Consider the following 8,398-nt stretch of genomic DNA (forward strand, 5'->3'; position numbering starts at 1 on the left):
TTTTGTTTTTCATTTCAAAGCTAGCAGGCTCTACTACTTGAGCCTCAGCTCAACTTCCGCCTCTATTTTTCTTTTAGTGGTTAATAGTAGATAAGAGTCCCATGGGAACCAAGGCACTACACAGTATCCTAAAATCTAAGGATTACAGTTTAAAGCCAGCCTGGGCTAGAAAGTCCATCAGACTCATCTCCAATTAACCACATGAGACAGGAAGTAGTATTTTTAAACTTGAGTAAAAACCCTCAAGTTCAAGCCCATGTCTAGCACACTCAAAAAGAAGTTAGTTGGACTTTCCTGCCCAGGCTGGATTCGAACTGTAATCTTTACATTTCAGCTTGGATTAAAGATATGAGTCTATATTATAAAAAACTAATTGGCTCTTTTCTTCTTCACATACATTTATTTATTTGTTGGTTCTCTGTCTTGTTTTTAGGGCCTCACCAATCTTGCTGAAGGATAGAATGCTCTAAAAGTTTAGTAACAGTTGCAATTTGGTTCATTTTTTGGTTTTGGTGGTTAGTAGGAGGTAAGTATAGACACTCCCACAAGGTCCTGAATTATACTGATTGCGGTTCATTGTCAGAGGACAAGGAAAGTTCATGAGATTCTTATCTCAAATTAACCTCCAAAAGATTGGAAATGGTCAAGCAAAAACTTCTAGATCATATCCCAGAAAGGAACACACACACACTCATACACACACACACACACACACACACACACACACAGACACACACACACACACAATGGGCTTTTTACACACACACACAAACACACACACACACACAAACACACACACACACACACAATGGGCTTTCCTGTCCTGGCTGGCTTGGAATAGTAATGCTCAATTTCAGTGTTTTGAGTAGCTAGAATTTCAAGTGTGAGCCACCAGTTTCTTGTTAATTTTTATCATTTTTAAGACTCTTTGTGCTCTCTTGTACTTTTTTAAAAATTTATTTTGTGGTTGTCTTAGTGCTAGATCTGTTTTTCACTTACCTTTTTTAAAACTTTTTTTTCTTAGCTTTATCTTAGCTTTTTTTATGCTCAAGGTTGCTGCTCTGCCACTTCAGCCACAGTTCCACTTCTTTTTGCTGATTAGTTGGGAATAGGAGGCTCATTGACTTTCCTGCCCAGGCTGGCTGTGAACCACAGTCCTCAGATTTGAGGATACTGTGTAGTGCCCTTGAATTCCTGTGGGACACTTCTGTCCTATTTACCACCAAAAGATAAAGAGAATGGGGCAGAAGTTGATCTGTGGTTCAAATAAGAGAGCCTGCTAGCTTTGAATTTAAAAACAATACTTGGAAGTCTAATTCTGGTACTAATTGTACACTATTCAAACAAAACAAAACAAAACAAAAAACAAAAACAACTTATGCGCAGTGACCAGGTAATAAGGATTCCTAACTGATAACCTGAACTCATTTCCCAAAGCCTTTTTAAGATATATATGGTCATTTGTGTCAGCTGAGGAGAGATTAAAGAACAAGGCTTTACAGGCCAGTTACTCAGGACTTGGAAATCAGGATCCATTGGCAAAGCTTTTCAGAAAATGACTAATAACTCACTCTTCACAATTCCAAATGGTTCTTCCCTCTGTGCAAGGGAAAGAGGGATGAGAAGGAAGAAATATGGGAACTAAGAAACCTCAAACAAGGTACGTTATGTTAACTTTATTAGATAAAGTAAAACATAGGTGTACGGTGTGCAATCCAGAAAAGGACATGTCACCTCTGTGTGGATCCCAGTTAATTTAGTTAATCGATGGTAAGAAGTAAAACCCACTATTGTATTTATAGAAAGGAGGTACATGGCAGGCAAGTCAGTTCACTAACTTCAAGGATTTTGAACATAAAGGAGTGAAAGTGTTTGACTCTGTTTGGGCAACAGGAAGGAACAGAGCTGAGGAGGACTGAGATGTGCAGACATTCCCCAAGAAAGATCTCACTGACATCAAGTCTTCAGATGCCTGCTGGTTGCCAGTGGCTTATGCCTGTAATCCTACTCAGAAGGCTTAGATCTGAGGATTGTGGTTTGAAGCCATCTGGGATAAGAAAATTTGTAAGTCTTTTATGTTTTACAACTCAAGAATATTCATATTTGTTGCTAATTGCAACCCAAGGCAGTGCAATAGGATACCAAGCTGAAGAAAATTAGAAAATACCAGACAGGTATAGAGAAAAAGAAAAAAAAATCAATGAGGACCTTGGGTCCCAAGGCTTACTGGCACCTGGGCCCCAGGTCACACAAGCAATCATATTTATTTGAATTCACACTGGGAAGGTTACCATGGATACATGCAAAAATGAAGCTTCTATATTGCAATCAGAGCCACCACAGTGACTGAGAAACACTGGTTCCCTTTTTGTTTTGAGAAAGGAGAATGCAACCCAGAGAAAATCCAGACATTTGGTCTATTTTATCTAGATTCCTAGGTTAAGTTGTCAATTCTTTTACCTCCCAGGCTTAATAGCTTAACCCTCTCCAGAGCTGTGCTTTTTTGTAAAATTGTGAAAATACCATACAGAGGAGTTACAATTACATTGGCAAGATAGTAAGTACATTTCTTATCAAGCATTATTACCTCCTCCTTTGTTTCCCCTTACCATCCCTTCCCCTCTCAACCCCCCTTCTCTCCCTCCACCCCCCACTGAAGTTGTAAAGTTTGTTTTTCAACATAACATCTTATACATATACATTTCATTGTTGTAATGGGGTCACCTGTAACCCTATTTATATATTTATTTATTGATTGATTTTTTTATTGTGAAAATACCATACAGAGGAGTTACAATTGCATGGGCAAGATAATGAGTACATTTCTTATCAAGCATTGTTGCCTCCTCCTTTGTTTTCCCTTCCTATCCCTTTCCATCTCCCATCCCTCCCCCCGTTCCTCCCCCCACCCCTCCCTCCCGCTCTTCCTACCCCCCCCAAAGTTGTAAAGTTTGCTTTTCGACATAATGTGTTGTACATCTCATTGTTGCAATGGGTCCACCAGTATCCCTATTTAAACAATTTGTTTTTCTTCCCTTCCTTTCCACAAATTAAACCAACATCAAATACAGTGAAAGCAGGGCTAATACCATGGGGGAGGTACATATAAAGCAACAAAGAAATCATTTTATAAATATATTGGAAACAATCTCAAGAAAGAAAAAAAATTTGAATCCTTATCTTGGGGTTCATTTCACCTAACATCAACTTGTCTGACAGTTTCTGTTTGTCTCAGACATATACTATTTATTTCAAATAACTTTGGGCCTGGCTTACTTCACAGAGCTGTGTTTTAACCTTTGCATGGTCAGCTCTCAGCTTTCTGAGTACTATTGAGGTGGTGTTCCAACCTCTCAAACCTTTTCCAGGTTCAACAGCTCAGCTCGAGTCTCCTACACCTATTAATATTAATAGTATAGATTACAAACAGTAAAAAGAGAAAAATAACATTATACATTTAAACAGAAATAACTGACTGCATTCATTTATCCAGGACAAAAAATTTAGCACTGCTGTTTAAGTCACTAATAACACTTTTTTAAGATATACTTTGATGGATTTCATAAAACTTCCTATATACTCCTTAGAGTGTCTTTTTACCTCCCATTTTTATTTATTGCATTTGCATAGTAGTATAACATCCTTAAAATCATATCACCTCATAATTAAAGTTTACCTTGTAAGTAAATACTTATGAGACTCCAATAAAATATCAAAAAAGCTGAAAGTGAAGCTGTGGCTTAAGAGCTATAGTACAAGCCTTGAGCAAAAGAGGCTCGGGGCACTGTCCAGGCCCAGAGTTGAATCCCTAGTGTCCACACATACACCCTCCCCACCCCAGACCCCACACACAATCAGATGATAATGTCTATGAAGTTCTTCCTTAGGATGATCTTGGTGATGTCAGCAACTGTATCAAGTTTCTATCTCTCTTCCATGAATTTGTGGTAGTAGACAGCAGAGTAGCTGTAGTATAACACGTGTCTAAGATGGCATTAGCAAAGGCTATCATGTAACATATCCAACATAATGTCCAGCTCTCTTGATGGTAGATCTGCACATCTTGGGACTTGATGTGACCCATGTACTCCTCAACTCACTTTCCCATCCTCTGTGCCACCTGCTGCAATGATTCACTATCCACACCAAATAGGCTTTCATAACCTTTCCCTAATTATCTGAATACTGGATGCCAGAGATGTCATGGAGACACTCTGTGGCTATTCCCCTCCCCTGACAGTCCATTTTACCTCCTATGCTCTCCTCACAGATGTGGGCAATGGTCTCTGAGAGACTTCGTGCATCATCTTGGAGAGATTTAGTTTCATTGTATCCATAATCTTTGGGAAATCATGCAGTGAAGGGTCCAGGTTAGGAACATAGCTCCTCCTTCTGCAGGTTTTCCTGTATGTTTTCTTGGCCATTGAACAGAAGGGGGGTCTCTGAAAGGGAATTTATATGGTGTTCTCTGTCTGTCTTGGTCCATATAACATAGAACCACTTTCCCATCCCTTTAATGATTTAGACATGCTCCATGTGATTTGTGCTGCACTGCTCTAAATGTAGTAACAATGTAGAGGACACAACTGGATATTGTGTGGATAGCTGTCCATACTTGGGCATGAGTCCCCTGACCGGCAGGGCCCATAACTCCATGCTGGGAAAGTGAGAGGAAGATTAGCTGGCTTATATCTATGTAGTCTGAATGACCCCAGGAGGCATTGAGGCCTCCTCTTCATGTACATGGCCCCTCAGCATATTGATAAAGAATGACACACCATGCCCAATCATCACCAAAATGTTCACCTGGTCCTGGGCATTATCACCATCATCTCACCCACTTCTAGAAAATTCCCTTTTTCAAGGCATTGCCAATCCTCCTCCTTGCATTCTCAGTTAAAATACTGCTGTCCATGAGTAAAGAGCAGAAGACAAGGAAGCAGGTACCCTAGGGAAAGTAAATACTGGACCTATTCCATGGTGAGAAGATAATGCAACCTGCAACTATAGAATAGCGAAGGACTTAAGATGGTTGTGCACACAGTTTGTGCAGAAAAAATGCCAGACCTAGTATGCCCTGTTCAGAGTTTCAGTCCATAATTGTCTCTAACAAAGACATCTCAGGTACAGATAAACCAAGTTCATAGTGTCTTTCTTTCTTTTATTCTGTGCCTTTCTGGGGCTTGCAATCAGGAAATGGATACTATACCTGTAGTTTGTTTTTCCCCTCAAGTCTACTGCTTTACCACTGGAGCCACAACTCTACTTCTAGATTTTTTTTTTTGTTCATAATTTGAGATAAAATTCGTATAGGCTTTCCTACCCAAGTTGGCTTCAATCACTGATCCTCAGCCTCATGAATAGCTAGGATTACAGGCTTGGCCACTGAGCCTGGCAGCAATACTCTTCCTTTTTTATTGCCTTTTCTTTATTTTTTTGTCAGTTATGGGCATGAATTATGGGCTTGGGCACTGTCCCTCATCTCTTCAGATCAAGGCTAGTGCTCTACCACTTGAGCCACAGCGTCCCTTCCAGCTTTCTTTCTGCTTATATGGTACTGAGGAATTGAATTCAGGGCCTCATGAATGCAAGGCAAGCACTCTACCATTGAGCCACCTTCCCAGCCTCATCTTTCATTTTCTTAAAAAATATTATTAGGAATATGATATTCAGAGGTGTAACAGTTAAGTCAGTTAAATTAAACAGTTGTCAGGTAATGAATACATTTTTGGGGGATAATTACACCCCTTCCCTTGCTCTCAGTTTATCCCTCCCACTGTGGCTTTTTTGTGGTTAACTGGAGATAAGGGTCTTCCAGACTTTGCTGCCCAGGGTGACTTTGAACCACAATCCTCAGACATCAGTCTGCTGATGAGCTAGGCTTGAGCTTTAAAGTCAGGATGACTGTTCTGAAGGTTGTTCTATATTTCCTATGGGCTGTGGGCCTGAATGGACTTAGGCAGGTCTGTCATCCGGAAGCATGTGTCCTACTTAAGCCTGACTGGCTCTCAGAACAGATAGGTGATGCTTTCAGAGCAAGAACCAGTGTGTACTAGCTCAACAGAAGTCCTCACTATATTTATCTCATTCAACAACTACTGGGTTGCTTATCTTATCAACACTTTTTCTTTCTTAAGAATATATGTATTGTAAGATTGCAGTAACTACAGATTTGTAATGGCCTAGGAATATATGTGTGTTATCATATTTAATATTCAAACTACATAACTGCTCCAAATCATGTTTTATTTATCTTAAAGTAGTTCTTGAATAATACTCTTTATTAGTAATGATATTATTAATATAAGTATTAAAGTTCTTCAAACATGTTTCTCTTATTAGATTAATCCTTACAGTGACATTGAAAACACCTTCTGGAGCAGCAATGGAAAAGATACTTGGTGAATACTAAGAATGAGGGATGAGAAGTGTGAAAAACTAAGAGACTTACAAGTGTGACTGGGAAACATCTTCCACAGAGCAGAATCCCAGACTTTTGAAGGTATGTCAGTGTGAGAATAGGTCTTCAACCAGTTCACATGACCACATGGGTGATTCTCAATGTTGCCACATAGATTCCTATATGAAAGACTCATGTCTGATGGGCTTTCACAACGCCAGATTTATGAAAGTTTGCTGTTTTCTTTCCTTCAATATTACTTCATACTTTAGTATTGAGTGCATTTTTTCTTTTAAAACATGAAAACAACACCATCTTTTGGACTGAGGTGTTTCCTTTCTCCCTAAGAATAGCTCTGGTATTTAAGAGGATTCCTGACAGGTTCCAGTGCCTCACTTCTTTAATACCAGCTACTCATGAGGCTGGGATTTGAATATCACAGTCGAAGCCTGCCTTGGTAGGAGAGTCCATCAGAATCTCATCTCCAATCAACTACCAAAAAAGCCAGAAGTGGAGCTGTGGATGAAGTGGTAGAGAAGCCTGAGCCCCTGACCAGCCTTCAGGCACACACACACACACACACACACACACACACACACACACACACACACACACACACACACGTGTCTTCCTGCCAGGCTTGTCCATGGGGTCCCATGAAATTGTTGGAGACCTCTCTTCAAATGGACTCACCCTTGTATTCATGCCTTTAATGTGGAAATTGACTCGCAGTCACCTATAGATCTATTGGTTCAGATTGTGTATTTTGCATCCCACTTCCTCTGCTTGTTTTCTGAGGTGAGTCTTGTAGCTCAATACAGCTGTCCATACACTTCAAGATGCTGCTTATGATCTCAGGGCCTGCATTCACACTCCAAATGGAAAAATAAAATATAACCTGAGGGTCTTGTTTAAATAGGGATGCAGGTGGACCCATTGCAACAATGAGATGTACAAGTCATTATGTCAAAAAACGAACTTTGCAACATTGCTGGGGGGGGGGGAGGTTCTGTTAAGGGGTAAGGGAAGGTATGGGAAGAGATGGGAAGGAAAACATAGGAGGAGGCAACAATGTTTGATAAGAAATGTACTCATTATCTTGCCCATGTAATTGTAACCCTTTGTACAGTATTTTTACAAAACAAAAACCAAAACAAGAACAAAAAACAAAAAAACAAATCAGCAACTTGCAGATGGCTGCCGGTTTTACATTTGTTTTCTTTGCAAGGTGACCATACTGGGTCTGAATGACATGGCTGAAAAGTGTTTCTAACCTGGCATTGCTGAAGTCTGGCAGGCTACCAAGGAAGCCATAGGCCAACACGGCCACATAGGCCCTGTGTTCGAAGCCTGGTCCTGACCCCTACCAATGCAGGGAGATCCTAAGAGTCTGGTTCCTATACATAGGAATACCAATAGAAGGTTATGAATGTCAAGGTTGAATTAGTTGTTCCTTAATGATAATACTATAAAATTAAACAGAGTGATTTTAAGAGGCCAATGGATTTTAATGGATAGTTTTTGACACATTAAAAGAATACTATTAATTACATGGACACAATAGATTCAGGACAGTAGTTGATTTCATCAATATTTCATTAAGGATGGAAATGAAAATATTAATTACATGGAGGCATAATAAATACCCAAGAATTGCTAGGAATGTAGTTTATATAACTGAAGAATGTATAGACATCTCTGGCACTCTTTAAAGATCTATATTTATTTGTGTAGTACCATCTGCATGTCAATCTGTTCTTATTTTGTCAACCCCTGGGGCTTGATCTCAGGTGCTGGGAACTTCTTGTAAGCTCTATATGCCCCAGGCTGGTGTGCTGACACTCACCCATTCATGAATTGGGCCATGTAGGCTATGAGTGCAGATGCCAGCCCTCAGAAAAATTGAATGGTGGAGTAAGAAGCCTATGGTGACACATGTTTTCCTTTTCTGTGAAAGTCCTGGGTGTCAGGTGTGCAGTTTATACATAGGCAAATCTA

The sequence above is a fragment of the Dipodomys merriami genome, unplaced genomic scaffold (assembly GCF_024711535.1).
Source record: "Dipodomys merriami isolate MVZ:Mamm:240054 unplaced genomic scaffold, mDipMer1.0.p SCAF_1668, whole genome shotgun sequence".
NCBI classification, from domain to species: domain Eukaryota; kingdom Metazoa; phylum Chordata; class Mammalia; order Rodentia; family Heteromyidae; genus Dipodomys; species Dipodomys merriami.